The 12,846-nt window shown below is 39.8% G+C and overlaps 1 long non-coding RNA gene across 1 annotated transcript; it reads left to right on the top strand.

Moving 5' to 3' along the window:
• Window positions 1–1,319: 1,319 nt before the first annotated feature.
• Window positions 1,320–4,034, top strand: LOC142161819 (uncharacterized). The gene is made up of 2 exons (XR_012693469.1): window positions 1,320–1,988; window positions 3,913–4,034. It is a non-coding gene; the product is annotated as an uncharacterized LOC142161819 (long non-coding RNA).
• The last annotated feature ends 8,812 nt before the right edge of the window (window positions 4,035–12,846 follow it).

Below are 12,846 nucleotides of genomic sequence, written 5' to 3'. Positions count from 1 at the left end.
AGTCATTATTGTATAGATTTGGTTGAGTTGGAGCCGAATTCGATAGGAAAGGCGGTATTTGAGGGTTGATTGTTATTCTTTGGACCGAGGTAAGTGTTTGTTCTAACTTTGGCTTGAGGGAATAGGATTAGAGTGTTGTTTGCTATTTGCTAATTGTTGAGTACGGTGTATAGGCATGGTGACGAGTATCTATACACCGGAGTCTAGCATGACCGTGAGTCTTATTTGTGTTTATTCAGATTTTGTGATACCTCTTCCTTGTTAAATTGATAAATTTCATATAATGTGAAGAGTTTGAGGAAGAATTATGATTTGTGCATTCTTGGAGCATTGGCTCGAGTATATCATAAAGCGTGAAAGTATATGAAATGATTGAACCCCTTTGGAGCGTTGGCTCAAGTGGTAAAGTGAGATGAGAAGTAAAAGTGATAGAAAGAGAAAGAGTTATTGAATTGTTCCCTTGCCGGGATGTTTGTTGCTTTGTTGATTATCTCCCTTGTTGGGATGTTGGAATTTATTGATTTTGTTCCCTTGCCGGGATTTAACTGTTTAATTGTGTTCCCTTGTTGGGATTCCTATTATTATTGTTCCCTCCCTTGCCCCTTTGTTTGTGATTTTTGTTTGGGTGAGGAAGAGCGATAAAACACGAAGGGTGATGCTGTAAGCACGTGATTTTTGCCCTATGAAAGAATTACTCCCAAAAATTCAAAATAAAATAATTTTACTTGTGTGCAATTTTTGTGTTCTTCGTGGCATTTCTGTGTAATTATTTGCATTTTTGTCTTTGCATGTTTATTTGTTAGGTTAATAAAAAATATAAAAAATATGTCGCATTTGCGTTTAATATTTAATTAAGTTTGTTTACAAAATGAAAAAATCATAAAAATAACGTACTATGCATTTTTAGCACTTAATGTCCAAATTGGGTGATTTTCTCGTTAGTCGCTATTTAATTGTGTGTTAACTGTTATTAAGAGTTAATTAGTAATTCCAGATAATTTTGGGTTTTATAATTTAATCTTAGCATTCTAGCTTTATTATTATTTAGGAAATTGAATAAATAGAAAAGGATAAAATAGAAGAGATCGGATTGTGCCTTTTCTTCAATTGTAAGTCACAGGCCCAAAGAGACCCAATCTTCCCAAACGACCCAGTCCATTTCGAACTGGGTCGACCCAGTCCATAACCCAAAAAGACCCAAACCCCATTTTCATTTTTTTCTTTCATTTTTCACAAAAAAAAAACAAAACAAAAACAAAAATCAAAAGAAAAACCTAAGACTACCCGTAACCCCCCCCCCCTCTCTTCTTCTTCCTCTCTTTCTCTCCTTCTTCTCCAAATATCCTCCCATGGCAGCCCCTCCCCCTCACACCCCTTCTCCCTCACGTCATACACAGCACATATACACACACATACGCGACGCATACACACACAACTCGTCGATCTCCCTCTCTTGCCCGCCATGGTTGCGTCTTTAAGATCTTGCCACTGCATCCATTGCTTTGCTTCTTCTTCCTCGTAACATGCTGCCCGCCATGACTGCGTTTATAGCTCTTTAAAATGATCAAAAGATCTCATCATTGCTGTCCGCCATGGCTGCGTCTCCAAGCTCTTCAAACGAGCACGAGATCTCGTCGTATTGTTGCCCGTTGTTTCTTCTTCTTCGCTCGTCGCTACTGCTGCTTCTCCTTCTTCATCCGGCGAGTTGCTCCAGCCATGGCTACTGCCACGCTACCATGGACAACCACCAAACGACACCTGAACAAGACGACCATCTAGCTTCGGACTGCTGCTGCATTCTTCACTGTCCATTTGCTGCTGCCCGCGCTCCTTATCCTCCAAGATCACGTTGGATTCTTCTTCTCCAAGATCATGTCATTGTTGGTGTTGCGTTTCTTCATTGTTCGCGCTGCTGCCATGCTTCCTTCTCCGTCCTTTTCCAAACAACCAAACTACTTTCCGTTCGAGTTCGTCGTCGCTTCGATCCGGTTAGTAGATTTGAGTTTCATGTTGCCCGTATTTTTGTTTTGATATTCTCGGATCTAAAATCGATAAATGTTCGATTCTTGTTTTGTTCGTGTCTATTGTTGAATTAATTTTCTAGTTTGTTCATATGTTTTGTTGATTTAATTTTCAGATTTAAATGGAACTTTGATTAATTAGTTTTTCAGTTTATTTCATGTGCTTTTATTTATTTTTGTAAAAAGAAATTGTTAGTTTAATTTTAATGTTGTTAGATTCAAAAAGAAAACTGTTAGTTTAATTCTAATGTTGTTAAATTCAAGTTGAAATTGTTAGTATGTAAAAGAATTTGTTAGCTTAATTTTAGTTTAATTTGTAAAAGAAATTGTTAGTTTAATTTTAATGTTGTGAGATTCAAAAAGAAAATTGTTGGTTTAATTTTAATGTTGATAGATTCAAATTGAAATTGATAGTATGTAAAATAAATTGTTAGCTTAATTTTAGTTTAATTTATAAAAGAAATTGTTAGTTTGATTTTAATGTTGTTAGATTCGAATTGAAATTTAATTAATTGTTTTTCAGTTCATTTCATGTGTTTTATTTGTTTTTGTAAAAGAAATTGTTAGTTTAATTTTTAATGTTGTTATAATCAATTGAAATTTAATTACTTATTTTGGTTTGTTTCATGTGTTTTTATTTATTTTTGTAAAAGAAATTGTTAGTTTAATTTTAATATGGTTAGATTCAAGTTGAAATTCAATCAATTATTTCTTCTTCGGTTTATTTTATTCGTTTAAAAGAATTAAGTTGTAATATAGAAATATGTTAGTTTAATCGCTTGAATCCGTTCTTTGTTGTTTAATTTAGATTTAATTCGTGTTTATTGATTGTTTGAAGTTCGTTTTAATCTAGTGAATTAATGTGAGTTTATGTTTTAGTTTGTAATTTTTGATTTTGTTTGAATCATGAATCTTTGTTATAATATTGTTGGATTTAATTTGAAGATTAATTGATTAGTTGAGTTTTAGTGATTTGAATCTGTTCATTTATTTTGTTTAATTTGGATATATTTGTTTGTTAATATTGTTGAATATGCAAATATATGTGTTGTTAAAAAATATCGTTCAGTCAAAATAATTCCGATTGTTGATTCGTTGTTCATAGTTTAAGTTGGAATTCGTTGATTGAATTGGATTAAGGATTGGTTATAGCTGGTAATTTAATTTTAGGTTCTTAGATAATTTTGAAGTTAAACAGATTTTGAATCGGGGCGTAAGAGTAATTTTAGGGGTAAAACAGAAATTAACCAATTACAGATTATTTAATTATGGTGGGGACCAGACATAATGATAAAAGCAAAAAGGAAAAGGCGCGTAATGATGTCTACTTTGTAAAAAGAGGGAACATGGGGCCCCACTTTGACTACTTTTCAAAAAGAGAGAACACGGAGGGCCCACATTGACTACTTTTACTAAAGTAAAAGTGTGAGTAATAATAAAAGTTAAAGGGTGCACATAGTGGAAGGATTGAGTCTTGCTTGGATATAAGAGACTCATTTGACACTTAATAGGGAAGAGAATTTTCAGAGAGAGTTTTTGGAAAAAGATTTCTGAAAAAGAGAATTTTTTGGGAGAGATAAAAAATTTCAGAACTAAAGAGGAGATAAGAACATACTTTTAATCTTGAAAAAGAGGATTTCTAAAATATCTGAATACTATTTTCCGTATATTCCTGAGTGTGATTTCTGCCTACTGTTTGCTTCCGGGATTTTCAATTGGTTTCTTGAGTTAACTGTTGGTCCTTTGTTATTGCTTTATTGGGTGGTTGCTGGAATTTCTGTTCGGTTTTCAAGTCTACTATTGGGTTTTCTGACTGTTGATTGTTTGTTGTTGTCGCGCTGTTGCTACTGCTGCTGATCCTATTCTTCCTTTCTTTGTATTCAAATACCAGGTACACTACTCTGAATCATTTCAACATATGTATTGAAGATGAAATGAAATGGCCGGAAGATTTAAGTTTTTTTTTTTAATTATAGAATATTCGCATTTTAGTTAAATATTCATTATGTGTCTCATGTTATGTAAATGGTAGAAATATTTATTATGTGAAGTACTAAACTGCGGGACTAGTGTATGGGTGTCAGTATGAACACCATAAGTATTAGTTTCGGTTTTGTTAATTTTTTAGCTTAAAATCGCATTCAAATCGTTAGTAAATATTCAATACGGGAAACCGACTTAATTTGAGGGAAGGTTAGTAAACTCTAGATTTGAATTTGCAAATTTTGAAATAGAAGCAATTTGAGTTTTCTTTCTATCTTTAAATTTTGTTAATAACAAAGGCCCGCAAATATTAGGCAAACATAATAGGCCAATAATTTTGTAGAATCTGCGGGCTTACAAAATATTTTCGTTTTTTATTATTATTATTTTATTTTATTCATCATTTATTCAGTTTTCTTTTTTTTTTTTGAAAAAAAAAACTTGAAAAAGAAATTTGTAAAAAAATAAAATAAAAAAATATTTTTTTTACAAAATATTTTCATTTTTTAAGAAAAAAACTGAAATGATGTTTTAATGGGTGATTCAACGTTGCAAGGCTAAGAGCATTAATCCATTAGGTGCGAGTTTGAGCAAGATGAGTCAACGTTTAAGTTTAATAAACTTTTTAATAAGCTTTAGTAATTATGGTTAAATCTAGTTTTAAATGGTTTTGAATAACTAATTTCAATAGTTTTTTTTATAACAATGTAAGCTTTAAGTTAGCTATAATCAGGATCTTTTGATTTTTAATTGTCGAACTTCGTAAATATTTTACAATTTCGAATTTTATTTATTTATTTTTAGTAAAATTCCTTTCTATTAATATTTGTCTTAATCTAGCAATTAGTATGTTATGTGTTATTATTTTTAAGCTCGTAATTAATTAGGATTTTATTTCTTTATTTTACAGACTAATTTTAATAGAAAAATGTAGTCGCTTTACCATGGGTGCATTGATTGCGACGTGGTCTGAAATATGTTTTCACAATGTTGCAATTCTCCGTAAAATAATAACAATAAATAAATAATAATAAAAGCGGCTAAGGGTTAAAATTTGCACATAAGTTCATAATTGTATAAAATCAGATAATCAAGTCGAATATGACAGTTGAGCGACCGTGCTAGAACCACGGAACTCGGGAATGCCTAACACCTTCTCCCGGGTTAACAGAGTTCCTTATCCGGATTTCTGGTGTGCAGACTGTTAAATAGAGTCATTCTTTTCCTCGATTCGGGATTAAATTGGTGACTTGGGACACCCTAAATCTCCCAAGTGGCGACTCTGAAATAAATAAATAAATCCCGTTTCGATTGTCCTTTAATTGGAAAAACTCCCTCTGCGCCCCTGCGGGTGCCGTAAAAAGGAGGTGTGACAGCTCTGGCGACTCTGCTGGGGAAAGACCCAGAACCACTGGTTCAGGGTTAGAAATTCGAGCTTCTGATAAACTGTTATAATGTTGCTTTATTATCTGATATCTTCATATGATACGTGCTTAATGTGCAAAATGATGTCTTGTTACCGCTTTGATATTATTTGACTGTATATATAAACTGTGCCGAACCCTTCTCTCTCCACCTCTGGGGATGTGCTTACTGGTTGAGACTCCCTATTCTGTTAGTGTCATACCCTGAAATAAAAAAGAGGCTCGGACAAGTTACTAAGCCGGATAGCCTTTTGGTTCCCGGAAAGTTGCCCCCTCCTCGACTCGAGTTGTCCGCTCGGGTAAGCCAGGTCTAGAACAAAAAAACCCAGGTTTGAAACTTAATATAACAAATCTTCATGCCGGATCCCTAGTAGGAACAATTATTTGCATCATGTTGCATTTGACTCAGGGGACTCAACACAGGGGTTGGGTCCGTCTAGGACTATCAACCTGAAATGAAAAGACCATCCTGATGCATCCTATTTATGCTGTGCATTTATTTGTTCCAAACCCGCATGTTGACCGGCTTTAATCTCGGGAACGTTGGAAAATTGAAAAAAGGAGAAAAAGAGAGAAATAATAAATAGGGAGTTAATTGATTCTTTTAGAAAACCGAGTGTCCAAGTACTATCAGAACTCTGCCGAATATTTTTTTTAAAAAAATATTTTACTTTTTAATTTTTTTTTATTTACCCATAATAAAAAATAGAGAGAAATAAAAAGCATTAAGTGTAGGAAAGAATCCTTTATTTTAGTTTGCTTTGTTTTCAAAAAAAAAAACAGGAAGAAAAACGGAAAGGAAAAATAGTGTTCTTTTGCTAAAAAATGGAAAATATATTTGTTTTCAAAATTAATTGGTTTATTGGCCCGAACTACGCTGGTTTGATTCTCACTGGGTGTGAGATACGTAGGCAACCCTCATCGGGTCCAACCTCCCTTTTTGTAAAAAATATCCAAAAAGTCTATTTTTATTTTCGTTATAAATAAGTCGGATGATGCCGTTTTTTGCAAAAATAGCCGAATGTTCCTAAACAGGACGCCGGAAGGTTGACATTGCATAAACGGCCATCTTTGGTCATCATTTTTGATTTTTGACCAGTTGACTCTCGCAACCTTAAATGCTTCGTTCTCGAAGTGCTAAAAGGCCGCATTTGAAAACCGAGCCCATCGTTTTAAAAAAAAATCTTGGAAAAGAATATAGATAGTTTTATTTTGAGTCAAATAAAAGTTTTTCGTTGGCATAATCACCTTAATAAATGTGCAGGATGAGCACAATACAAAACGAACCCTTTTCAATAATGACCAAGATCCCTTTTGAGTTGCGATTATGGTGGAATGACCTAGGCAAGGAAGGGCAAGACAAAGTAAAGAAGTATCTGAAAGATCTCCCGGATTTGCTAAACATCCAGCCTCGGGGTGATATTATCAGATCATTGGTCACTTGCTGGGATTCAGCACATAATGTATTCCACTTCTCGGACTTTGAGCTCACCCCGACATTGGAAGAAATAGCGGGATACATCGGAAATGATGAAGCTCCGTTAAGGTTCAAGTACTTGATTGCACCCAGGGCCGTCACTGTACACTGGTTTCTGGATTCCCTAAAAATACCCCGAACATTTCACCATCCAGATTTTGCAAAAGGTTTCTGCAGTCTCCGCCTCATATATGCTAGATACGGCCACGTGGGCGGGTTCAATAAGCCAGACTTCAAACTATGCAGTAGAGATAACCGACAGAAGTGGGATGAACACAGGCTGGTAGCTTTTATGATAGCTTTTTTGGGTCTTATAGTATTCCCAAGGAAAGATGGAAACATTGATTTGAAAGTAGCTGGGGTCGTCAGTACCTTGCTCACCCAAGATAAAAGCACTCTGGCGCCTATAATTATGGTTGACATCTTCCGGGCTCTCACTGCTTGTCGAGCCGGGGGCAACTTTTTCGAGGGATGTAACCTATTGTTGCAAATGTGGATGACCGATCATTTATGCCACCGCTCCCAGCTCTTGGGTTACGGTTCTCCCGAGAAGACTTGCATTGGAGAATTTTACACAAGAATCAAAGGGGTTAGTCTACCCGAGGGAGTCACAGCTTGGACGTCATTCTTCCGAACTCTCACTGCCAACCAAATCTAGTGGACGCTCGGATGGTTGCCTGTTGAGGAAATCCTATACATGCCGGCAATCAGGCCCCACTTTCTGTTAATGGGACTCAAAAGCATCCAACCCTATGCACCGTATCGGGTTTTGAGGCAGCTTGGGAGGTATCAAGTAGTTCCGAAAGATGAAGACTTGAGTACCCAGGTGGTTGAAATCAGTCCTGACGGTCGGTTCCCCGAAAAAGAAGTTCGCCAGATCTGGAGTGAGTGTCAACATTTGACGGCAAATACTTACGTGTTGGATACGGCTAAAGGAGAAGTTTCCCCGGGGTATCACGCTTGGTTCAGAGGTGACACGTCCTGCGAGAGACCAGCTAAAAGACCTCATCTCATAGATTTTGCTGAGTCATCCCAGGAGCAATGGAACTGGTTAGCAAAGGAAAATGGTTATCGGGCGGAGATCGGGGAGTTGAAGCAACAGGTTGAAAGTCTGAAATTCAATAACAGTGTGCAAGTTGATGCGGATCGAGGTGAAAGGAATAGATTGGCCCAAGAAAATGAAGAACTTAGGGCCCAAATCCAGAAATTGAGAATGGCTCCTGATAAACAACCAAGGAGTCGATCAGATGAGCAGTTGATAAAAGGGCTGAAAAATGAAGTCAGAGAATGGCGGGATGGTTTAGAAAAATCTGAGAACATCATGGCAAAACTCAAAGCACAGTGGGGTACAAGAGCAGATAAGCGTCGCCGATACTTGAATCAATTGAAACACGACCACGAGAAAGCTCTTGCCAACATGAAGAGAAAGGTGGCTACACTTGAGGGTAAAGCAGTTAAGCAGGCTGAGGATTTCCAAATTGAAAGCGGACACTGTTACGACTTGTTGGCCCAAATGGAGTTAGAAGTGCGGCAACTGAAAAATTAGCATATGCAGGATTCTCAGGCATTGAAAACATGCAGTGATCAGATAAAATGCCTGATTCTAGAAAAGAAGCAAGCAAGGGACAGGATTAGAGCCATTGCCCGCGCCATTTTTAGAAGATGTCGCGCTTGTGAAGACATGACCCATGCTACTTTTGTCTCAGCAGTGCTGATCTATGTGAAACGGACCATGAATGAATTAGAGCAACTCAAAAGGGACTTGGAACCTAGGCCCGCGGCGAGGCCGAACGATGCCCCGCGGGCACCCATATTTGAAGCTTTAGAGTATGCGTAGTTCGTGTCTGTATTTCTTTATATATATTTTTAGCCTATGGTTTGTTTGTCCATTGTCTTTTCACATCAAAGTGTTTCCGTAGTATTGGAACTTGTATCTGACCTTAGTTTGCGTTTGTCATTTTCTTTCTGCAAAAAGGATTTTAGTTTGTAATGTTTGTTTTAAGTAATGAAAAATTGAAAATCTTTCTGCATGAACTACGCTTGGTCTGATTCGTGCGGGGTCACGATGCGTAGGCAATATCTATATGATTCCACCGTAATTGTTAAAAAAAAGGGAGAGAGAGAGGGAGAAGAAGAAAAAGGAGATTCTGGAACACTCGAAAGAGGTAAATAAAATAAGCCGGGATGATGCGTGCGGTCAGAGCAAAAGCATGTTAGAAATGGTTAACTGCCTAGGAACATTGCATCCCAATGTGCAATTACAATATTTGTTAAGACGCTAACACTGACAAGTTTGTTGTTTTTCAATCCAATACCAGTTAGTTTGTTAGGGCGTGCTGGCACAGTACCATTATCAAACAAGATCGAAAGTTCCTATACCAGAAAGCATGACTGGGTCAGACAACAGCGTTGAGTCAGAAAAGATGGCCAATCAGATGCTGAAGGATGCCTTGGAGAAAATGGAAAAAATGAGGCTAGAAATGAATGAAATGCGGATAGCCTTAGCTAGAGCCCAGAAGGGGCAGGAACTACCCGTTACTCCTACCCTCCAACCAATAAACACGCCGGAATACCTTTCCACCGGCCCTTCAACGAGTTTCCCAAGCCATCACTACTATCAGGAAGAGAGGCCTATGATCACCAAGCCCCACCACCCAGTCAAAACCCTCCTCCACCAAATGTTCCCGTCTTTGTAGCACCTCCCCCAGCCCCATTGCACAGATCATCTAGCGAGCCGATGTTTCAGGCTCACGACACACAATATTACCCTCCTGAACTCACATTCAAAGCACCCGAGCCACATACCTATAATCCCCACTTTGAGGTCCCGGCGGAGATTGAAAAGCCGGCAAAGAGCCCAGAGCAGGATGAGGTGATGCGGAAATTTAAAAGCCTGGAGCAGTCCTTCAGGAACATACACGGGTTAGGCAACCAGGTCAGCGTGGCCTACAAGGATCTATGCCCTTTCCCTGACGTCCAATTACCAGCAGGGTTCAAGATGCCCAAGTTCGATTTGTACGAAGGGCATGGCGATCCTATGGCACATCTGCGGGGTTTTTGCAGCAAAATGAGGGGAGCAGGGGGAAAAGATGAGCTACTGATAGCTTACTTTGGCCAGAGTTTGAGTGGGTCGGCACTGGAGTGGTACACGAGACAAGATCCGAGCAGGTGGTACACTTGGGATGACTTGGCATAGGCTTTCGCAGGACATTTCCAGTACAGCCTTGAGATAGTCCCAGACCGTCTCACATTGCTAAAGCTCGAAAAGAAATCTGGGGAGAGCTTTCGGGAATTTGGTTTCCGATGGAGGGAACAGGCAGCCAGAGTTGATCCTCCTATGAGAGAGGGGGAAATGGTAGATTACTTTCTACAAACTCTAGAGCCAACTTACTTCGGTCACTTGGTGACGTCAGTTGGCAAATCCTTCAATGAAGTGGTGAAAATGGGAAGCATGATAGAAGAGGGACTTAAGTCCAATAAGATCCTAAGTTACTCGGCAATTAAGGCAATGACTCAGGCCATTCAGAGCGGCACGGGAGGTGCGCTCGGAAAGAAAAGGAGAGAAGAGGTAACGACAACAGAAGTCGGCAATTGGTCCAGATCTAGAGGTCCTTCCCCTCATTACCAACCCAGACCCCATCATCTAAACTACCCACACATTCCAAATTACCCACCACAACCCTACTACCCACCACAAGAACAACATTCTCCATCCATCAAGCCCAGACATACACCCAACTTCCGGTTCACCCACAATGGCGCGCGCCGGCTCCCTACAATACCTACCCACCTCCACATAACACCTACCCCCCACCACAAAACCCCTATCCATCGCCAAGAGCCTACAGAAACCCTCTAGGGATGGGTTTCAGGGGAAATCCGGCCTCCAAAAATGAAAGATTGCAAAGGCAAAGAACTTTTACTGAGTTGGGGGAAACTTATATTGCCTTGTTCCACAAATTGAGGCAGTTGGGTTTATTAAATCCTGTGGAGCCTAGATTGCCAAATCCCTTACCCCAAAATATGGATCACTCGGTAAGATGTGAATATTGTTCGGGAGCTCCCGGACATGATACCGAGAAATGTTGGAGGCTGAAACATGCGATACAAGATCTTATTGATACCAACAAGATCGAGGTACAGGCCCCGGAGGCACCCAACATTAACCAGAACCCATTGCCAAAGCACCCCGAAGCCCACATGATCGAGCTTGTGCACGAAGGAGGGGAGCTGAAGAAACCCTCACAGACAGTGATGATGATCCGTGCCACTCCGAAAGAAAAATCGATCGATGAGGAAGCAGGGGTACAGTTGAAGGGGGAAGATGTCAAGCCAGTGGTGATATTGGGGAAGAATCCATCTGCCGCTACAAGGAAACCAGAACCAGCCAAGTTGGTAATAATGGGAGCATCATCTACACCCGTGGTTGTTGTGAAGGGGGTCTGCAGGGAACCGGTCATCATAAAGCCAGTAGTCCAAACACCAGTGATTGATAGCAAGGCCGTGCCTTGGAAGTACGAGAAGGCAGTGGTGATGTACAAGGGACAACAAGTGGAGGAGAATAGTTGTGAGGTGCAGGGACTGACTCGATCAGGACGGTGTTTTGCTCCGGCGGAGTTGAGAAGACCCAATCCAGCTGCAACAAAGAAACCTGTGTCAGAAGAAGAAGCTGAGAAATTCTTAAAGAAGATGAAAGTGCAGGATTACTCCGTGGTCGAACAGTTGAAGAAAACACCGGCCCAGATCTCGCTGCTATCATTACTCATCCATTCGGATGAACATCGTCGGGCCCTGATGAAGATACTAAATGAAGCTCATGTGCCAAATGAGATTTCTGTAAATCACCTGGAAACGATTGCCAACAAAATTTTCAAGGTGAACAGGGTAACATTTTCAGATGATGATCTGCCAGTGGAGGGCACGGAGCATAATAAAGCTCTCTACCTAACTGTCAAATGTGAATATTCGGCAGTTACTCGGGCATTGGTGGATAATGGCTCAAGCGCCAATATTTGTCCATTATCCACCCTGAACCAGTTGAAGATCGACCATGGAAGAATCCACAAGAATAGCATTTGCGTCCGAGGATTTGACGGAAATGGAACAGCCACCGTGGGGGATATTGTACTTGAGTTGACCATCGGTCCAGTCGAGTTTACTATGGAGTTCCAGGTATTGGATGTCGCGGCATCTTATAACCTTTTGTTGGGACGACCGTGGATCCACGCGGCCAAAGCAGTGCCATCCACATTGCATCAAATGGTCAAGTTTGAATGGGACAGACAAGATGTGGTGCTGCATGGGGAAGATGTTGCATGCACTATAGGAGGTGCCATTATGCCATTCATAGAAACCAACGATGACAAAGGCCCTTGGGTTTACCAGATTTTTGATGCAGTGTCAGCAAACAAGATCCCCGAGGGTACAAGCATTCCACACCCCAGAATAGCTTCTGCCACCGTCATGATAGTTTCAGAGATGCTGAGTAACGGGTTCAGGCCAGGAAAAGGTCTGGGGGCTGAACTTCAAGGTATTGTCCAACCTATCTCTTTACCCAAGAATGTAGAGACCTTTGGGCTGGGATTCAAGCCCACATCAGCAGATGTCAGACATGCCCGTAAGATGAAGAAGAAAGTTTGGGTTCTTCCCAAGCCAGTCCCGTGCCTGTCCAGATCCTTTGTCAGAGCAGGTACCAGAAAGTTGTCGGTCCCAAAAGTTCTCGGACCAATGATTGGGTCAGATGGAGATTTAGATGAGGGCTTTGAAAGGTTGTTCGCCGGTGTCAACATGGTAGAAGCTGGAGAACAATTTGTGGGGTCTAGGGCCAAGATCAACAATTGGACAGCTACTCCTCTTCCTACCCGGAGGGAGTCTTAGTAGTAGGCTTTGGATTTTCTTTCTTGTTTCCTGGATTATTCCAGAGTTGTAATCCAGTTTTGAT

Source organism: Nicotiana tabacum, chromosome 7 (assembly GCF_000715075.1).
Source record: "Nicotiana tabacum cultivar K326 chromosome 7, ASM71507v2, whole genome shotgun sequence".
NCBI lineage: Eukaryota > Viridiplantae > Streptophyta > Magnoliopsida > Solanales > Solanaceae > Nicotiana > Nicotiana tabacum.
The sequence above is the reverse complement of the archived record's forward strand: the minus strand, read 5'-3'. Positions and strand labels throughout refer to the sequence as shown.